Consider the following 21,131-nt stretch of genomic DNA (forward strand, 5'->3'; position numbering starts at 1 on the left):
TTCGCTAAGTACATTCTGGATTATCATGGCCAGCATATAATCAACAAGACAATTAGTGATGGGACCCAGAGAATCTAGCCATGTTTCATATTAATCCAAATTGGTTAATCTGACCACATCTTGATCAAGTCCCGTACCTGCAGAAGGTGGAAAAACCCCTGCTTTTCATTTGGTAAATCTATCGCATTCTCTTTCTAGTCATAAAAAACAAAACAAAAAATACCCCCATGACATCCCATGTGGGCTTTTTTGGTTTGTTGGGTTTTTTGGTTTTCAATTACCGTCTATTGCCTACCATATGCATACCAGGCTTCACAATGGAGAGACAACATAAATCCATGAGTAATGGGTTAACTACAAGGGAAAGTTATATGGAAACTAAGTGCTATGGAGTCACAAGGAAGGGATCATATAGTAGAGATTGCTAGTTGACTACCAAATATACATTTCTTCTACTTTCTTTATATAGGACATTAATTTTGTTCATCATTTTACTATGCCTAGTTAAAAATACATCCATAGGCTTCCTTGCAACTTGAAGTGAACATGTCACATGTATCTGACTAGTGATTGCCCATCTCTCCTATTGTTGAAGTGACCAATTGTGATGGTTAGGGATAATGTCAACCAGACACTCCTGGGTAAGTGTAGGTGTGGAGCTCAACCTCTCAATTACTCCACAGCCTGGTGGCACCTCTGTGATGTCATACGCTTTTGAGCTCCTGTTGCTTTACCTGTGGATCTCAGGACTCATCTGTAGACTACTGACTGTGGATTCATTCAGCCAATTCATACCTATGCATCCACCAGCCTGTGCCCCCTGCTATCTCTGCTTCATCATCCTGCTTCCTATTCATCAGCTTCCACGGTTCACTGAACACAGCTATTTTGACAAGTGTGCAGATATTATCATGGTAATCTTGATATAAATCTGCTTCTCTGTACAACACTCAAAAGCGTTGTTGGTTTTGCTTCTATAGAGAACCCAACCTAACACACCAAGTTCACTAAGGACTAAGGTTTCTGACACTTAGAATTTTCTGTGTTAAAAGCTAGAAAGTCTCAGGTGAACTGGGATAAACTAGTTACCCTACTCTTTGTCACATTTGTCTACCTGAAAACTAATGTGATGGACAAAGTTATAACTTTCATATTGAAAGCATCAGGATAAATGTTTTATGAAGATAGAGCTATGTCAGCTTTGAACTGCCTACTTTTGAATTTTATATTGAGAAAAACAAAACTTGTTTTGTCCAAGTTACTCTAGTAGTATTTCTGATAATTGCAGCCAAATGCACTCTGAACTCATGTATGCATTCAGTTTAATCTAGACATTCCATAAAGAGTCTCTTGAAAAGAATTGTGATTAAGTCTTGAATAATGATAAGAATTTAAAAGGTGATGAATCTATTTCAGTTTGAGGTCAAGTTGTAGTAGGGATTGCATAGGGGTGATTAAATCTGATGGATTATATGGCCATGCATTGCAGAAATGGACGGACTTTGGGCCTCTGTTCAAGCCCTCCTTCCATGCAAGAACTCTTTGTTCTAATAACCTGGCATTCTGTGATGCTCACCCTCCGGACACAATCCCTGAAGTCAAAGCAGGTGCATAAGCAAATGTGGTGAAGAAAGCTGATGGTGCCCAGATAACAAAAAATATAACATCTGGGGTCTTAAAGGCTTGAAGTTAAACAAGCAGTCATCTAGCAGAGAAGCAACAAGCCCACATAGAAAAAGCACACCTACCTGTATGATCATGAGGTGTCAGCTGGATCAAGTAACAGGCACCAGAATACCTAAAAGAAACAAAAAATATATATTGTGGAGAATGAGGGGCATTGGAGCAGAAACCCAAAACCCGTTTGTAGACAATAGGACATCCCCCCACCAAAGGGTCACAAGGAAGGGATGATTCAACTGGCATAGCACTGATGAAACACATAATATTCCTCTGCTTCCTTGAGGCTTCCTCACCCCCACAATCATGACCCCAGTCCTGCCTTTCAGTTCTGGCTAGACCAGAGCATGCACAGTGGTACCGACAAGAGCTCACAACACACAGAAATGGGAGTAGCCATACCAGAAGGGTAGGGAGAAGCTGGGAGAAGGAGGGGAGGAAGGGAGAATTGACCACAATGATCAACGCATAATCCCCACGCAACCCCACCCCAGGGGGATGAACAACAGAAATTTGGGTGAAGAGAGACAGCTGTCAGTGTAATATATGGAAACAATAATAATTTATAATTTATTAAAGGATCATGAAGGTGGTGGTGGGGGAGGGGGAGAAGATGAGCTGATACCAAGGGCCTAAATAGAGAGTAAATGCTTAGAAAATGATGATGGCAACATATGTACAAATATGCTTGACACATTTGATGTATGGATATTATAAGAGCTGTAAGAGCCCCCAATAAAATGATTTAAATAAAATAGAATAAAACAGATGAAAAGCACCCAGTCTTTCTGGACTGAAGAACCAGAAGACAAAATGTAGGATGAGAAACTGGAAAGCAAGAGTTTTTCTTTTCTGTGTGTGTGTGTGTGTGTGTGTGTGTGTGTGTGTGTGTGTGAAAGAGAGACAGAGAGTTATTGATCACTTCCAACAGGAAGGAGAAGGTCAGGAGCAGCCAGAGGAAAATTACCTATAAAATGAAGGGTAACACTGTTTTTTACTTCTCAAGTAAATCAATGGTGGCCAAAAAACACTGGTCCTCAACTTTTCAAGTGGTGGAAGGGGAAAAAAAAATCACGAAACTTGTCAACATGACAATATTCTACATCATGTGAGAATATCCTTCAATGAGCATTTGCCCCAAATTCAGAAGGTAGGATGGGCTAAGGAAGAAGGAATAGAAATAGGAAATATAGAGAGGAAGTAAGGTGAGTGATGTTACATTCTGAGAACTGCAATCAAAGAAATGAGGAAAAAATGTTTACGAACTGTTAAATGGAAAACTGATCACCTGTAGAAACGTTTACCCAATTCACATTTAACTCTCACCGGCATCGAGTCAACTCTGTTTCATAGTGACTTTGTAGGACTGAATCGAACTGTCTCTGCTGGTTTCTCGGGCTGTAAATCATAATAGGAACAGAAAGCCTCATCTTTCTCCTGAGGAGTGACAGGTGGGCTTGAACCACTAACCTTGTTTGTTGTACATGTTGGGTTGCTAACCCAACATGTAACTAACTGTGCCACTATAGTTCCTACGAGTTCACATTAAAAAGCTTATTAAGAAAGAAAGAAATTAGCATAAAAGCATTTTAAGATATTGTCTTTAGGTACTACTGAGTCCGTTCTGACAAAGTGACCCTATAGACAACAGAAAGAAACAGCCCGAGCCTGCGCCATCACAATGTGGTCCTATGCTTGAGCCATTGTAGTCACTGTGTCCATCCATCTAGTTTGGGGCCTCCCTCTTTTTCCTTGCCCTTCCACTTTAACAAGCGTCATGCCCTTTCCCAGGGACTGGTCTATTCTGATCACATGTCCAAAGTATGTAAGATGAAGTCTCCCCCTCCTTGCCTCGAGGAAACATTCTGGTTGTACTTCTTTCAAGACAGAACCGTTGGTTATTTTGGCAATCCGTGGTGTAGTCAACATTATTGGCCAGCACTATAGATCAAATGCATCAATTTTTCTTTGGCCTTTCTTATTCAATGTCCAACTTTCACATGCGTATGAGGCTATTGAAACTCTGAGGGCAAAGTGGGTTTCAGATCAGTCTGCTAACTACAAGGTCAGAAGTTTGCATGCGCTAGTCTTGAGGGAGAAAGACGTGGCTTTGTGGTCTCACAATGAGTTACAGTCTTAGGCACCCACAGGGGCAGTTCTCCCTGCCCTAGAGTGTCGCCGGGCATCTGAATGGACTCCGTGGTGATGAGTTCATTTCTTTGGACCTGCTTGTGCAGTCTGAAGGCACAGTATCACTCGTTTTGAGAAACACCGAGTCAAAGATGGAGAGTTCCGGCTTTGAGTAGGAAAAGGTGCAAAAAAAAACAGAATAGAAGAAATTACCTTACGGCATTAATAGCATCCCTGAGTGGTAGAGTTCTGAGCAATTTTAAAATTTCTATTTCTTGATTTTAGGTATTTTCCAATTATTCAACCAAACGTGTCCATGCGTATGTATTTTTGTGAACTACTTTTGCCATCAGTAATAAACCATGCTTTTTATTTCAAACTAACGAAGCTGAAACAAGCTTTCCTGAGGAAAGTAGATAGCTATCTAGATGAGAACACTTAATCTAGGAGGGAAAGAGTTAAAGATATGGCTAAAGACATAGATATAGATGACAAAGACATAGGGTACAGGTTACGAGAGAGAAAATAATCCTGAGGAAGGTGAAAATTAATGGAGCAGCACCTAGTCCATTAACTTAAAATTGAGAGTACTCGGTTTTGCCTTGGACAGAAGTCTCATATTTGGACTCACACTTGGATAGTACGGTGGCTTTGTTTTATTTTGTTGTTGTAGTTCACATTAGAACTTGAGGAAGGATGTGATTAATTTCCTTAGTTTTATCAAAATTAAGTTCAAGCACCAAATAAAAGATGCAGGTTCCAGCTATTCTTTATAGGCACGTTATTTGAATTTAAGATCAGAGCTTGTGTTTGAGCGACCCTCGGGTATTCGGAAGGCGGCACCCTATGAAGGAGCAGAAGTTGACAGTCAATCACCTGCCTCTGTGCGTCTCTTTCTATGGAAATGTGCCTCTTTGCTTTGATCTCTTTAAAATCCCTAGCATTATATGATAGTCTAGATTTGTATTTAAAGAAAATAAGAATTCACTAGATGGAGACCAGAGGATAGGAGGAGACAAGTTATTTTTCAGACAGGATCTACTGAAAAGAGCGTAGTGTTGAAATGTATGCTCAAACATTGGCATGTGAGAATATACATAAAATATATTTAAAATATTTAAAACAAAAGAATTATAGTCCAAAACTGCAACATTTTGGAGACTAAATGAGGTTTGCCCAAGATACATAGATATGAAGATTTCCAAATATAAAGTGGAATATCGAGAAACAAACAGAGGTTAGTTAGCAATTAGAGTGAAAACCCCTATGTCGAGGGAAGGTCACCATTGACCATTTCTTTCAGAAGCCCTTGTATTAAGCACATAGTACAAAAGGGAGCTTCACACCTCTGGTCCCTGTTCTATTTGGGGAAGGTAGAATGCCTCAATTCAATCCTCTGTAGTTTAGTTTCCTGTTTACCCTTATCAAACTTGGCCAAGCGTTCTTAGGAGGATTAATGAATTAACAATCTGAAACGATTTGGGTTATTTGAGAAGATGGCTCATTTAGATTTAATGTCCTCAGGGTAGAAGTACTAACATTCAATGGTTATATTGTGTGTTTTTGTTCTAGAGCTGCAATGGTTGAGTCTAGCGCACGTCTGATGGCAGGCCCTTCTCTCTGGTGGTGAATGGCGTTAACATTTGCTATGAGAAGTGGAGGGAAAGGGAAGCCCAAGGGAGGCAAGGTGCACACTAAGCATCCAGTGGCCGCCACGCTGTGAGCCACACTGTCAGAGCTGTGCAGGTAAGTGGTGGTGAACTTCTCTTGTGCACAATAGGCTTTTTAAACAAGTGACCTTGTTAGGCTGTTGGCTAAAGACTACAGTGTATAGACTCCTGATCCAATCGATAAAGGACATTACAGAACTAGACAGTTGCATGCAAAAATGAAGTAAGGTTTTAGCTTGAAAAACTTCATTAAAAAAATATAAGAATTGCCCAAAACCGCTTGTTTATTCCCTTGGCAGAGCAGTGGGTTAGACCTTGGGATGCTAACCTTGAGGCTGACAGTTCAACCCAGCAGCTGTCCCACAAAAAGTCTGCTTCAGTCTAGATCAACAGTCAGTCATGGAAATCCTAAGGAGCGGCTCTCTTCTGTCCTGTAGTATCATGATGAATCACAATCAAGTGGATGATCGTAGACTTAGTTTGATACAAAGATATTCAGGTGAAAAACAATTGTGATACAGCTATCAATAGGATTGCCATGTCCTTCTCCCACAGAGCAAGTGGTGGGTTGAACTGCTGGCATTTGGGCTGAGCAACCAGGCAATTAACCAGGGCATCCATACTGTACATGTGGAATGTGTCTAGACACTGATAATCTGAATAATGTAAGTCGATCAGAGTATTTTATTCTGTGTTCTCACAGCACGATGTTCTTTTCATTTTGTTTTTAATACCTCTTTTTTATTAATCATTTTATTGAGGGCTCTTACACATTTTTTAACAATCCATCATTCAATAGTATTAAGCACACTTGTACATATATTGTCATCAACATTTCCAAAATGAATCCTTTCTCCTTTCTATGTTCTTAAATTCATGACAGTTTTACATTTTGGGGGTCATTGTTTGAATAATGCCTCTCTTCTCCACTGGGCTGTAAGTTATAAGGGCAGATATCACAATCCTATTTTAACAATTATGTTTCCAACACTTTAAATACTGCTTGGCACAGAGTGGGCTTTCAGTAAATATTTTTAATAGAAAAAAATGACATGTCATTTCTTTTGAGTCTCATTGCCTCATCTATATAATGTGAATAATAAAATCATTAGCGAGTGTTAGAAAAATTAAATAGAAAAAGCACATAAAAGTGCTTAATAAACAGCAGAATGCTTTGCAGGTCATATTTTCATGGTCAATACACTCCTTTCTTTCCTTTTTCACAATGAAAGAGGCCTTTTGCAGGAGATTTGACCAGTGCTGTACATCATTTGATTGTGCGGATTATACAGAGTGGCCTCCATGGCTGTTAATGGTCCACCCAAGTAAGATGCAATCCTGACAACTTCAATAGGTTTTCTTCTTTCTCTATATTGTCTACTTCTTTTCTTCTTCCTTGGCTTCACCACTTTGTTGACATCCAGGTCTTCTTCCTTTGAGTTCATTATTTTCCATTCTGATGTTCCCTCCTGAAATGGTGATGATGATGTTGATGATGATCACCACCATTAAGGCAGAACGTCCAACACGGTGTACTATATACATCAGGAAGTAATGGTGGGAGTAGACGAAATGGAAGGAACACGTGGTCATGGTTCCCCAAGCATGGGAAAGTGGATTTTTGTCCGTGGAAATTTCTCTGTACCTCACATATGATTTACTACTTACATCTTTCTCTTTGGGGAAAAAAAAGGGGAAAGAAAGAAAAAGGTAACAATGCTGCCACTCCACAGCTTAGCAGGTTGGAAAGAGAATACGATTGCTCTGTCTCCCACAGTACTCTCTACTTTTTTACCTGGTTTCCATGCAATGACTACACAGGATTCTCAGGCAGTGCACACAAGTATGGGGTTTATTAGGACAGTTAACAGTTTATAATTTATGTGAAAAATGTTCAGGGTACAATTATTTAGTCAGGACAGTGTTTGCTGGGCTCGCAAGCAGTGTTTGCTGGCCTCTCTCTGGTCCTCAACCTGGCCTGATAAAATGCTGCCCTGCTGATGAAATAGTATAAAACTTTTTTTTTTAGGGATGCCAATACCCAAAGGGCATGACACTCTACTGTAAACCTTAATCCACTCAGACTGCAAGTTCAGCTCCCTCATTGAAGTGCCCAAAGACACCCTACTCCACAAGCCAGCCTCCTGCCTCACAGCACTCCGATTGACTCGCTCTGTGGGTTGGAAAGCCCACTGCTTGTCACATGCTCCGGCTCCTGGTTCTGTAGAGGCTGCTCTTTTGCCACTTCTCTGGTCCCGGCTGTCTTTTAGATCAAGGAAGTTCCATGTACAGGGATCTCGGGTTCCAAAGGATGTGTTCCATTTCTGGCTCTTCTCTCATATCGGTGATAAGATCCCTCAGCCTTTCTTCGGTGATGGCTCATTTCCTCCGGGCAGGATGGCGATCACAAGGAATCTGGTTACCAAGCATTCATAATGGAATCTCCTCCCTGTCCCCTCCTCTTTTACCTAGATCCATCAGGAAAATGTTGTGTGATGGAAATCAAAGATTATGACTAGAAACTCCAAATTAAGCCCTTCACTGTACTGCAGTTACTTTAACGTCATGTCTCTCTACCACTTGTGCTCCGTGTTACTGTGTTAAGAGCTGAGTATAACCCAGTTAGTAACTGTCTCACTTATGCAAATCAAACCAGTCAGTCCTTGCAGAGTGTCTTTGAATTCATCCCTATGGTCCTTTCTCCAATTGTCACCTATCTTCGTTTATTGGAAGGTGAAATAAGCCCTTATTGGTGTAGCATATAAATTGTGTTCATCTGTGTACTTCTATTTCTGTGGTGCCTAAACCAGTTTTAAGTAATAGTTGAAGACTTGTAGAAGTCAAAACTCTTTTGTGTATTGCAGGCTATTTATTTATGTATAACAAATTAGTCCAAAGTTAATAACTTATGACAACCATTTCACTTGCTCTTGATCTTATGAATCAGGAATTTGGACCAAATTCAATAGGATGGCAACTCTTCTCCCTGTGGCACCAACTGGGCTCACTCTGGTCACTGCCTGAAGCTGATGGGTCAGCTGAAAACTAGGATCAATTGAAATATGGAAACAGTATGGTGGTACTAACATGTCTAGCGGCTCAGCCTGGAATGATTAGAGACTAGGAACCATTGGAGACTGACTGAACATCTCTCTCACTTTTCATGGGGTGTCCAGTATGGTACAGGAAGCTCTTTACACGGTGGTTCAGGGCTTTAAGGAAGAGGAAGCAGACACTCAATAGCTGTTAACTCCCAGCCTTAGAAGTTACACAGCCTCATTTTTCACCACCTTCTGATTTTCAAAGCAGTTACAGAGATTGCCAGATTTAAGCAGCAGGGAAAGAGGCTTCACTCCTCGATGGGTGAGGAACATGGCCTCCTTGCAAAAGAGTGCACCGAATGTTGGGGGGGTATAGTGGCAATCGTCTTTGGAAACTAAACCTACTGTGGTTGGGAGCATTTCCTATCAAGTAATTTTCTATGAGTAAATTTAGAATCAGGATAGTCAAGAGAAAGGAAGCTTAGAAGTTGCTTTGCCTAACATCTCATTCAATCAGCTCTCCTATATATAGCATGCCTGGCAGATGGTTAACCTCTATATGCCCAAACACTTAACTGTACAGGGCACACAGCACTTTAAGAAGCAGTCTATTTTTGGACCTCTGAGATTTTGCTTGTATTGAGATACATGTTTCCTCTTTATGGCTTCTACCCAATAGCACTAGTTTTTCTTTTGCAGTAACATACAGTAAATATAAGCGTGGTTCTAAATACATTCTCTCTTTTTTCCAGGATAGAATCATTTTGATTCTTTTGAAATGACTTTCAAAGCCTTTGCTGTTAAGCTCACACATCTCCAACATCTCTTTTCCCCAACATCTCTCACACTGAGAGATACTGAAGTAAAGAAACAGTCCAATGAGGTGTAATATTACAATGTGACAATACATTCTTTTGTCCTGGAAGCTACATTCATGAAGTCAGTCTGAATTAGCACTAGAATGGTCAGCAGCTTGTCTCACATTAGCTTCTGTTGAGGTCTTACAAAAATCTAAAGCCAAACTCACTACCATCAAGCCAATTCAAATGCATAATTAACCTTTACAGGTTTTCCAAGACTGTAAATGTTTACAGAAGATGACATCCTTATCTTCCTGTTATGCAATATATGGATTTGAACCATTAACCTTGCAGTCAGCAGGTTAACATTTATTCCACAGCACTACTGGAGCAGTGAAAATTACATGTAATTCTGATATTATATTTGTGGGTTATCCTTCAAACTTGGTAAGAAAAATATCAAATTTAGATAATTATAGAGAGAATAATGTAATATATCCAGGTCACCTTTTTTATTTGTACCCCATGCAAGCTCCAAATATGAGATTATCTTACTTCCAATGTCAGGCAGCATTTTAGTCAATTCATGCTTATCTTTTATGGTATGAAAAAAATATAATAAAATGTTAATAGACATATTTTAGTTTAATTTTTAATAACTCTTATTTTTATTTGGAACACAAGAAAACCTAAAAAGTAACCACAATATTATTATCATATATAATAAAATTATATATTTATAAACTGAAACAAGCCCTTGAGAACAAAATGTTACTTTGATTACATTGCACCTGACATTAGGGACCATCTCAAGAATAGAGTTGAGATGTGAGCACTAATTACAGAAGACCTGATGAATTGTGGGATGATGTGAAGGAGATCGTGCATGAAGAAAGCGAAAGGTCATTCAAAAGACAGGAAAGGAAGAAAATACTAAAATGTATGTAAAAAGAGACTCTGAAACTTGCTCTTGAATGTGGAGTAGCTAAAGTGAATAGAAGAAAAAAAATGAATAGAGCTTAGCAAAAGATGTCAAAGGGCATCGGAGAAGACAAAACAAAGCATTATGGTGACATATGCACAGACCTGGAGTTAGAAAAGAAAAGGGAAGGACAATCCGGGCATTTCTCAAGTTGGAGGAAGTGAAAAAGAAATTCAAACCTAGAGTTTCATTATGAAATAATTCTTGGTCAAAATATTGAATGAAGCAGGGAGTATCAAAGAAGGATGAAAGGTGAAGAGATCACTGCAAATATGGTTGCCACAGCAAAGTGTGGTGAAGAAACCAGATGGTGCCCGAATAAAAAAAGAATAGTGCCTGGGGTTTTAAAGGCCTGTCTTCAAACAAGCAGCCAACTAAATGAGGTCTCAACTAAATACGCATGGAAGAAACACACCAGTCTGTGTGATCCAAGGATTACAAATAATAAAATCCAAATTCAAGGGAGGGAATTATATTAGAGCCAAAATTTTAAACTCCTAGTATACAAAGCTTATGAATGATAGTGGAAACCCCAAATCCATTTGCAGCATCCCTACATCGATTAAGCCTTCAGTTAATCCCCTCTGACCATGGACCAAGGATGCAAATAGCCTTGCTACCAGACAGCATTGTAAACTTGATTATGGCTCATGTAGTTAGGTTAAAATGTAGTACTTAATCATCTGATCTCCTTTTTGACTCATGTTAAAGTTGTTTCATTACAAACAAAAAAAAAGTGAAGGGGAAACACACGTAGGTTGAGCTGCTAGTGAATCCACTCTCACCATGGACCAGGCATATAATAGCCTTGCTACCACAGAGAGTGCAAGGGCAAGTGTACTGTTGCAGAACCGGTTACATTGAAATCTAATACCTTGTCATTTGTTACCCCTTTTGACCCATTTTAAATTTGTTCTGCTCTTTAATCTTTCCTACTTTCTCGTAGAGGATGGTGTAAGACCCAGCAGTACCTTGTTCTGTTGTATATCGGGTTGATAGGAGTTGGAACTGGTTTAATAAAGTGTAGCAGCACGTGGTATCTAATATTTGGTCAGGGTTACAATGTGTCTGGGTTGTTTCTTTGTATAATTGGTTTTCTTAGCCAGGTGTGAGTGAGAATGATTTCCTTTTGGGGATCAGCACCAGGCTGATGCCAAGGAAGTGGAGGTTATTCCTGCCTCCCCCCTCCCGCCTTCTTGAACAATTCTCAAAGCAACTGCTTTTCCAAAGGCAATTCTGTACCTCTCTGCTTTGCTCAATAATTCATTGCAGTCACCACACAGAACATACATACTCATGATTATTTAGGGGAGTTAACAAGTTACAATTTAGCATCATAAATCCATTTCTTCTAAACAGGAACACTTCTGTTCAGCCATACCTGCAGGCCTCTCCCTCTGTGGTCCTTAGCCTCTTTGTTACAAGTTCCCTTGGCCTCTGCTCTGCTTGGGCAAGTGTTAAAAACTCTTTCAGCATTGCCAATAAATGCTTCACAGGGCATGCTATTTGACCCAAAGGTGCTTGGTTCTCTCCCTGTGGATCAGAGAACGTAGCTCTCACATAAGCCTCTTCCTTGAAGGCACTCGGCTTTATTCACACCGTGGGCTGGGAGGCCCGGTGTGAGGTATTATACGCTTGCTCTTAGTCCTGCAGCTTCCGCTCTTTCTCATTTCCCTGGCATCACAGCTTTCCGTGTCCTAGATGGAAAGGGTTCAGCATGCAAGATATTCACCTTTGGATAGCTACACTCCACTCCCCAACTTCCTGCTTCTGAAATGGTTCATTTCATACAAAGAATTGTTGTTGGTGATGTTAGGTGCCCTCAAGTTGATTTGTGCCCATAGCGAATGTGTTAGGCCAGATTGACTAGAGAAACCAATCCAGTAGCACTCATATAGGTAGTAGAGAGCACTTTATATCAAGAAGTAATTATCCATGGAGAAAACATCACCAGCCCAGCCTAACTCAAGTCCATAAGTCTGATAATAGTCCATATGTCCCTCTTTTTACTCACACAGTCACATGAAGTGATGCAGAATGCAGGGTATCACGTCACAAGCTGGTGGGTGCAAAGTCATGTGGATCCAGTGTTAGTGGAACTACAGCAGTGCTGCAGCAGCTCGCTGCGTCAGCAAACAGGAAAGTCAAGGCAGCGAGAGAAGAGGAGGTTCCCTGGAGCCTCCTCATGAGAAGGTCATGCCCACAAGGAGGCATCATCAGGCTGTAGCCTGCTTGACAGTTTGAATACCACCCCTACATTTTTATATTATTTTCAAGGTGATATACAATTATGCACAGGGACCTTATGCATAACTGAATGAAATACCCCATTCCACACCGTCCTCACTATTGTTCCCAGGCTTGAACCCATTGTTGGAGCCGTGGTTTCAGTCCATCCTTGAGAGCCGTCCTCTCTCACTGCCCCTCTGTTTTACCAAACATGATGTCTTTCTCCAGGACTGGTCTCTTCTGACCATATGTCCAAAGTGTGGAAGATGAAGCCTTGCCATCCTTGCTTCTAAGGAGCATTCTGGTCATGCATATCCCTAAACAGATTAGTTTGTGTTTTTGGCAGTCTGTAGTACTTTAGACATTCTTCTTCGGGACCACAATTCAAATGCATCCATTCTTCTTTGGTCTTCTTTATTCAGTGTCCAACTTTTACATGCATCTGAGGCGATTGAAAAGACAATGATTTGGATCAGGCGCACCCTACTGCGCAGAGTAACACCTTTGCTTTTCAGTGCTCTAAAGAGGTCTTGTGTAGCGGATTTACCTAATGCAAATCATCTCTCTTGACTACTGCTTCCATGAGCATTGATCGTGGATCCAAGCAAGACAAAATTGTTGACAACTTCAATCTTTCTGCATTTATCATGATATTACGTATTGGTCCAGTGGTGAGGATTTTGTTTTTCATTATATTGAGTTTTAATCCATACTGAAGGCTGCAATCCTTTTTTTTTTCTGAGTGGAAGAATATACATAATTTATAGTTTTATTTATATGACTTTTTGAAAAGGTAAAACCCCAGTAAGGGGTGACATATCAATGACTGTCAGAAAGTATGTGTGATGTGGAGCTGATTATAAAAGCATAACACCAGGGAGGTTTGGAGATGATAAAATAATTCTGCATATTAACTACAATGGAAGTTGCATGAATCTATATACATGGAACAGTTTATATATTTGTGTAACAAAAGGTTACATTTATCATATGATTATTAAAATCAATGAAACTTAAATTACTGTTGCTATGATCTGACTCACGGTGGCCGGAGGCACAACAGGAGGACATGCTGCTAGGTCCTGCGACATGCAAGACAAAATCCTCAACAACCTTTCTCCATCTATCATGATGTGAGAATCTGGCTTTCTTTACATTAAGTTGTAGTCAATACTGAAGGCTGCAATCCTCAATCTTCATCAGCAAGTGCATCAAGTCCTCCTCCATTTCAGCAAGCAAGGTTGTGTCATCTGCATACCACAGGGAGTTAATGAGCCTCCCTCCAATCCTGATGCCATGTCCTTTTTCATATTATCCAGCTACTCTGATGACTTGCTCAGCATACAGATTGGATAATTATGGTGAGAGGATACAACCCTGACACACACCTTCCTTGATTGTAAGCCATGCAGTATTCCCTTATTCTATTAACACAACTGCCTCTTACTCTACTCTACCAAAAAGAACTAGTAGACATTCCATCATTTCAATTACATGCACAAAAAGACAGAAGAGGAAACACTTTGGCCATTCACCCTATGACACGAAACCCCAGAACAAGACACTGAGCAGTCTTTGGAGAGCTGCCATTATTACCTGTCATAAGTGGTGCCTTTGGAACTTGATTACGGGGTCCTGGATGGTGCAAATGGTTAAGTGCTAGAGTACTGGCAAAGAATGGCGGTGGTTCATACCCACCCAGAGATGCCTCAGAAGAAAGTCCTGGCAAGCTGCTTCTAAAAGATCACAGTCTCGCAAACCTCATGGGACCATTCTGATCTGCAATCCCTAGAGTTCCTGTGAGTCAAAACTCACTCACAGAACTAAGTGTTGTTTGTTTGTTTGCTTTTAACCTTAGTTTGTTTTTAGTCTTAGCTTCCACTGGCTAAAGACTTTTAACTTCAGTTCTTCCATCACCCTGGTGAAGAGCATAGATCCTTTCAGTTTTAACTTTTAAATATCCCTCCAATCGTTCCACTTCTCACCACTTCAATCATCACCTCCTTACGCCAAGCCACCCTCATCTCTCATCGGATGAATGGGTCTCTGGCCTTCCACTCTTGACTCTACAGACTACTCCTCACACAACAGCCAGAGCAGCCATCTCAAAACGTAAGCCAAATCATGCCACCTCTCTCCTTGAGATTCTTCTGTGGTTTCCTGATCTATTTATTTATAATTAATCAGGAGTTAATAAATATATATCATCAATCCATAGTTCAATCACGTCAAGCAGAACCATAAAATTGCTACCACAATCAGTTTCCAAGCATTCTTTTTCTTCCTGGACTCCTTGACATCATCTTCCTTTTACAAATACCACCACCACTGCAAACCTCCCACCCCCCGAAATCCTTCTTCTTGCTGTCCCTATAAGATCAATCCTGGGTTTTATATACCCAAAACAACAAACACATATAACACAACTTCAAGAGGGCGACGCCAATGTCATAACGCCTCTGAGAGACACCTTAAAATGAACAAGCTAAAAAACAAAACAAAATACGAAAAATATTGAAACCCAGATCAGGTCCAATGTGCATCAGAGTGGGGAATCAATTGACAAAATTTTAACTGTTCAAGTCAGATTTATGCCTTTGATCTTCTATACTCAATCTCTTCAGTACCCTCTGTTTCTTCCCATCCCTCAATTGTGGATAGAGGCCGTTCACTGGAGGTGTGTTTCCTGTGTAGTTCCATAAATGGATCTTGGACTCCCACTGTCAACCGTCACTTTCTGCACACCAGAGTCTCACACTTTAGCCTCTGACATTAATTCCTCCTTTGACTTCAGATTATATTATTTACAATATTTTGGTGACTGATGATGGTGTGCTTCTTCCATGTGGACTTAGTTGACATCTCACTTAGATGCCCTGCTTGTTTGGAGGTAAGCCTTTAAGACCCCAGGAACTATTTTATATGATAGCCGGGCACCATCTAACTTCTTTGCCACACTTTGCTATAGGCTGCATATCTTCTGGCCCTTCCTAAGGGTGAGTATCCAGCAGGGCCATGGTGTAAAAACTAGTTGTGCTTAATTTGGAGCTAAGATTTAGTGTGAGCCCAATGTTGTTTATTTGTTTTGTATCTGCCTTTGGCTCCCTATTAAAACCTCCTTGTTAATTTATGGTAGAGAGTCTTGTCAATTATTCTTGTGGGGCCTAACAATCTTCTTTTAATATTGTCTTTGATTAATCCTTGGTACTAATTTTTTTAAAGCCTCCTTTGAGAGAGGGATCTTGGGCCCATGTAGCCTAACTCCATATCCCAGTACCTAAATTAGTCATTTGTATAGAATCAGTCCTTTTGTGGCTGGACGATATTTATACAAACAATGGGAGGTAATTGTCAGGGAAATTTATAGTAACAAGCACTGAGAATGTCAGTCACAGGTTTGCCAGAATAATATATGTCTTAATACATCATATAGGGCATTGAGGGAGCGAGACCATGTTTGTCAGCCTCCCAACAGTTCAACAGTCTTGGTGCCACTAGCTTCTGTTTCCTCAGATACTATGTATTTTCTGAATTAAGTTCTCAGGTTACAAGTGTGTCTTGGGTAGGGTACTGCTCACCCAATGGAATTTCCACATCAGATCTCACTGATTCAGCCTCTGGAGCATGTTGTGAGCCTTGAAGTTCCAGCATTCAATGTCCCAGCATTCCCCAGGATACACAAGAAGCCTGAGTCAATGTGGCCCATTTGGTGTATACCATTACAGGCACATCCCCAACCTAGGGTCTCCCGAAGCATTTTTAGTCATTGTCCTCCCCCCCAACCCCGCTGTCCCCACCACCCCCTGCCAGCTGGAGTCTGGTCCTTCCTCTTTTCCTACCCCTGAAGGCTGCAATTCTTGATCTTTGTCAGCAAGTGCTTCAATCTTTCCTCACTTTCATTCAGCAAACAGGGCTGTGTCACCTGCATATGGCACGTTGTTATCCTGATGCCTCCTCCTTGCTATAAGCCCTTTCTCTGGTGATTTTCTCAGCATACAGATCGAGTAAGTGTGGTGACAGGATGCAACCTTGTCACACACATTTCTTTATTTTAATCCAAGTCGTATTCCCTGGTTCTGTTCATACCACTGTCTCTTGATCCATGTACAATTTTGGCATGAATGCAGTGAAGTGTTCTGGAAGTTCCATTCTTCTCAAAATTATACATATTTTTTGTTTTTTTGTTGTTGTTTTTTAAATTCCACACAGTTGAATGTCTTGGCATAGCCCGTAAAACACCAGTAAACATCTTTCTCGTATTCTTGGCCTTGGGCCGAGATTCATTTGACATTACCAAGGATAGCCTTTGTGCCACATCCTCTTCGGAATCCTGCCTGAGCCTCCGGCAGCTCCCTGCCAATGTACTGCTACACCTCTGGGTGGATGTTGATCAGTACAATTTTACTCGCTTAGAATATCAGAGATTGTTCTATAGTTTGAGCATTCTGTTGGGGCACCTTTCTTTGAAATGGGTACAAAGGTGGGTCTCTTTCAGTCAGTTGGTTCCAAATTTCCTAACATAGATGAGTGAGTGCTTTCAGCCCTTTGTCAGCTTGCTGAACACTTCAGTCAAAATCCCATCCACCCCTGGAGCCTGGTGGGGGGCTCCTGCTTTCAGTGCAGCTTGTATGGAGATCCTTCAGCACCATTGCTTCTGGCTCCTGTGCTGCCTCCTGAAACGGTGGGAGGTCAACAACTTCTTTCTGGTCCAGTGACTCTGTGTGCTTTCTGTCTTCTTTGGGTGCTTCCTGCATCATTCAATATTTTGCCCATACAATCTTTCAGTATTGCAACTCGAGGCTTGCATTTTTTGGAGTCTTTCAGTTTAAAATATGAAGTAGGATGGCAAAATGTACTAGTCTCCATGTTAGAGACCCATGTTTTTATGATCACAATTAATCATGAAAACCACAATTACAACTAACTCACATAATCCTATCAGTATCTCCCCCCACCTTTTCTTACCTAGAGCTATTAAGAAAATAGGGAATAGACCCAATTTACATAGTCCCACCCAGTAGTTTGGTGGGAGTAACAAAGATTATTGCTAGAAGAGTCATGTCAAGTAAATCACTTCACTATACCAAGATGCAAACAAAATGTACCAGTTGAATTCGATTGATAAATTGTTTATGTTCTTTGAATCACTAACAAGATCCCCCTTTTTTGAATTATTTTATTGGGAGCTCATACAGCCCTTATCACAATACATACATACATACATACATACATAGTGTCAAGCACATTTGTACATTTGTTGTCATCATCATTTTCAAAACATTTTCTTTCAAATTTATCCCTTGGTATCAGCTCTCATTTCCCCCCTCCTTCCCCCTCTCTCTTACCCTCACGAACAGTTGATAATTTATGTTATTATTTTTCATGTTTTACACTGACCGATGTCTCTCTTCACCCACTTTTCTGTTGTTCGTCCCCCAGGGAGGGGATTATATGTAGATCATTGTGATCGGTTCCCCCCTCTCTCCTCCCACCTTCCCCTTCCCCTCCTGGCATCACCACTCTCATTATTGGTTGCGAGCTGTTTCCCTGTCCTGGATTCCCTGTGTTTCCCGCTCTTATCTGTACTCATGTACATGGTCTGGTCTAGCTGGATTTGTAAAGTAGTTTTGGGATTATGATACTGGGGGGAGGACGCATTAAAGAACTAAAGGAAAGTTTCATCAGTGCTATGTTGCACCCTGACTGGCTCATCTCTTCCTTGTGACCTTTCTGTAAGGGGATGTCCAATTGAATATAGGTGGGCTTTGGGTCTCCACACTGTACTCCCCCTCATTCACATTGATATGATTTTTTTTCTGGGTCTTTGATGCCTGATACTCGATCCCATTGACACCTCATGATCACACAGGCGGGTGTACTTCTTTCATGTGGACTTTGTTGTGTCTCAGCTAGTTGGCCGCTTGCTTGTCTTCAAGCCTTTAAGACCCCAGATGCTGTATCTTTTTTTATCTAGGCACCATTAGCTTTCTTCACCACATTTCCTATGCACCCATTTTGTCTTCAGTGATTGTGTCAGGAAGGTGAGCATCACGCAATGCCAGGCATATCCACAATGCAAGAACACTTTGTTCTAATAACCTGGCATTCTGTGATGCTTACCTTCCTAACAAGAACCCTTTTAATCTTCATTTCTTGCCATGTATTTATTGATGAAATTAACTTAATTGTGTAATTTTCCCCACTATGGACATGATTTATTGAATTCTTGGGATTTTATTTAACCTATTCCTCTGTATTTCTTGTATCATAATTATTGTTGTAGAACCTCCATCAAATTCCACTTGTACTGAACACAGCATAGGTGGTACTGTTTACTTTTGATTGCATCACAGCAGTTGGCACAGAATGTCTGGTTCTCTCTCTTACTTTGTGAATTAAATTTTACTGGTAGGTTCAGATGTTGTCAGCCTAAATTTGAATCTGCCTTTTAATTATCTTAGCAGCCATAAATGCATTATTTCATTCAATGATGTGGGCTGATTACTCCCTGACTCTCACGTTTCTGTTTTTATAGCTGACCTTCTAGTAATAACTTTTGTTCATCAACTAATTTACAACACCATTTGTATAGCAAGGGAAAAATCAATGTATGCCTGTATTTCTTTTTGTCTTCAATTTTCATAGTAATGACTTGATATTCCGCAACTCCTAAAGATGACCAAAACATTTTGTTTTGAACTTAAATATTCCAGTGTACCCTCTTCAATCCATGGGAGGCATAATCTCTTTGATGCTCAAAGGCCCATCTTTGACCTGTAACAACTTTTGCAAAGTAGCGCTTAATTCTTTTGATATAATCACAGTGGTCTTTGATAACTTTCTTGCTTTCCAGTATGGTATGATGCTCCTGGCTGTTCTGTGATGCTCACTTTCCCCACACAATTGCTGAAGTCAAAATGGGTGCATAAGTAAATGTGGTGATGAATGCTGATGGTGCCTGGGTATTAGAAGATATAGTGTCTGGGGTCATAAATGCTTGAAGTTAAACAAGTGGCCATCTAACAGGGAATCAACAAAGCCCACATAGAAGAACCACACCAGCCTGTGTGATCATGAGGTATCAGCAGGATAAGGTATCAGGCATCAGAAGACCCAAATCAAACAATTATATCAATGCAAATGAGGGGGTTTGGAGTGGAGACCCAAACCCCTCTGTAGACAATTGGGCATCTCCTCACAGAAGAGTCACAAGGAAGGGATGATTCAGCTAGGGTGCAGTACAGCACCAACGAAACACAAAACACTCCTCTAGTCCTTTAATGCTCCCCCCATCACGACTATCATGACCCCTGTTCTACCTTACAAATCTGGCTAGACCAGAGCATATACACTGGTACAGATAAGAGCTCTCAACACAGAGCATCCAGGACAGATAAACCTCTCAGGAACAATAACTGGAGTAGCGATACCATGAGAGTACGGGGAATGTGGGGAAGGAAGGAGGAGCAAGGGGGAACCAATCACAATGATTGAGGCATAACACCCCATCTCCCACAGGGATGAACAACAGAAACGTGGGTGAACGGAGAGAGCAGATGGTGTAATATATGAAAATAATAATAACTTCTAATTTATCAAGGGGTCACTAGGTTGGGAGGGTAAGGTAGGGAGGGGGAAAAGAGGAACTGATACCAAGGGGTCAAGTAGAAATAAAATGCTTTGAAAATTATGATGGCAACAAATGTACAAATGTGATTGATATAATTGATGTATGGATTGTTATAGGAGCTCCCAATAAAATAACTGATTTTTTAAAAAAAAAGATGCTCCAGGCTGATGACGTGCAATTTTCACCAAGAAGTGGTAGCATTCATTTTCCCAGGAGAGCTTGGTTCCTTTCAGTGGGATCGGAAATTCAGCGAGCTTGGTGTTGACGCGGGGGTTTTTGCGACTGGCTTGGCATTTCTTACCAGAATGTTTTAATGCATAGAAATAGGATGTATTTACTTTAAAAAATGTTAATGCAGACTCAAAATGTAAGAATATTTGATATTAATTTCTGTGTCTCTTTTATTTGTCATTCCTAAAGACATTGGAATTATTATTGGTGGTTAAAGCATAAAAGTCAGCCAATTCTATGCTATGCCTATAAATCCTAATTATAAAAAAGCAATACCAATATTATTGCTAAATATCTTTTAATTAATACATGTTTTCTTAAGGCTATATCACCTAGAAATGCACATAACACTTACTAAATGGTAAAGTTATTTGGAAGATTTTTTTCCCCTGTGTGATTAAGTCAAGCACTTCAGAATCTCTTGCTTTTTTAGATTCCGAAACCTAGGTTACTGGCTTATTTATATAGTTATCTTTTTAAAAAAAACAGCTTTATTGAACTATAATCCACATTCCATACAAGTGACTTATTTAAAGTTACAATGTAATACTTTTTAGTGTAATCACAGAGTTGTGCAATTATCATCCTCATCTAAGTTTAAAATACTTTTGTTTGCAACCAAAAGATACCCTATCCTCATTATCAGACATTCCCCATGGCCCCAAGCCCCAGGAAGCCATTAATCAACCATTTGTCTCTCTAGATTGGCTTGGTTTAAATATTTCCTATAAAGGAGAT

The 21,131-nt window shown here is 40.3% G+C and overlaps 1 protein-coding gene across 1 annotated transcript in view; it reads left to right on the forward strand.

Annotated features, from left to right (window-relative positions):
* The first annotated feature begins 5,386 nt into the window (after nucleotides 1-5,386).
* PHYHIPL (phytanoyl-CoA 2-hydroxylase interacting protein like) overlaps nucleotides 5,387-21,131 on the forward strand; it is an 85,015-nt gene continuing 69,270 nt past the window's right edge. Inside the window, exon 1 of the mRNA XM_045291630.1 lies at nucleotides 5,387-5,556. The gene's annotated coding sequence lies outside the window, so the exon portion shown is untranslated. The remainder of the gene's footprint in view (nucleotides 5,557-21,131) is intronic.

This window comes from Echinops telfairi, unplaced genomic scaffold, assembly GCF_000313985.2.
Source record: "Echinops telfairi isolate 266 unplaced genomic scaffold, ASM31398v2 ScPeMD7_70;HRSCAF=299, whole genome shotgun sequence".
NCBI classification, from domain to species: domain Eukaryota; kingdom Metazoa; phylum Chordata; class Mammalia; order Afrosoricida; family Tenrecidae; genus Echinops; species Echinops telfairi.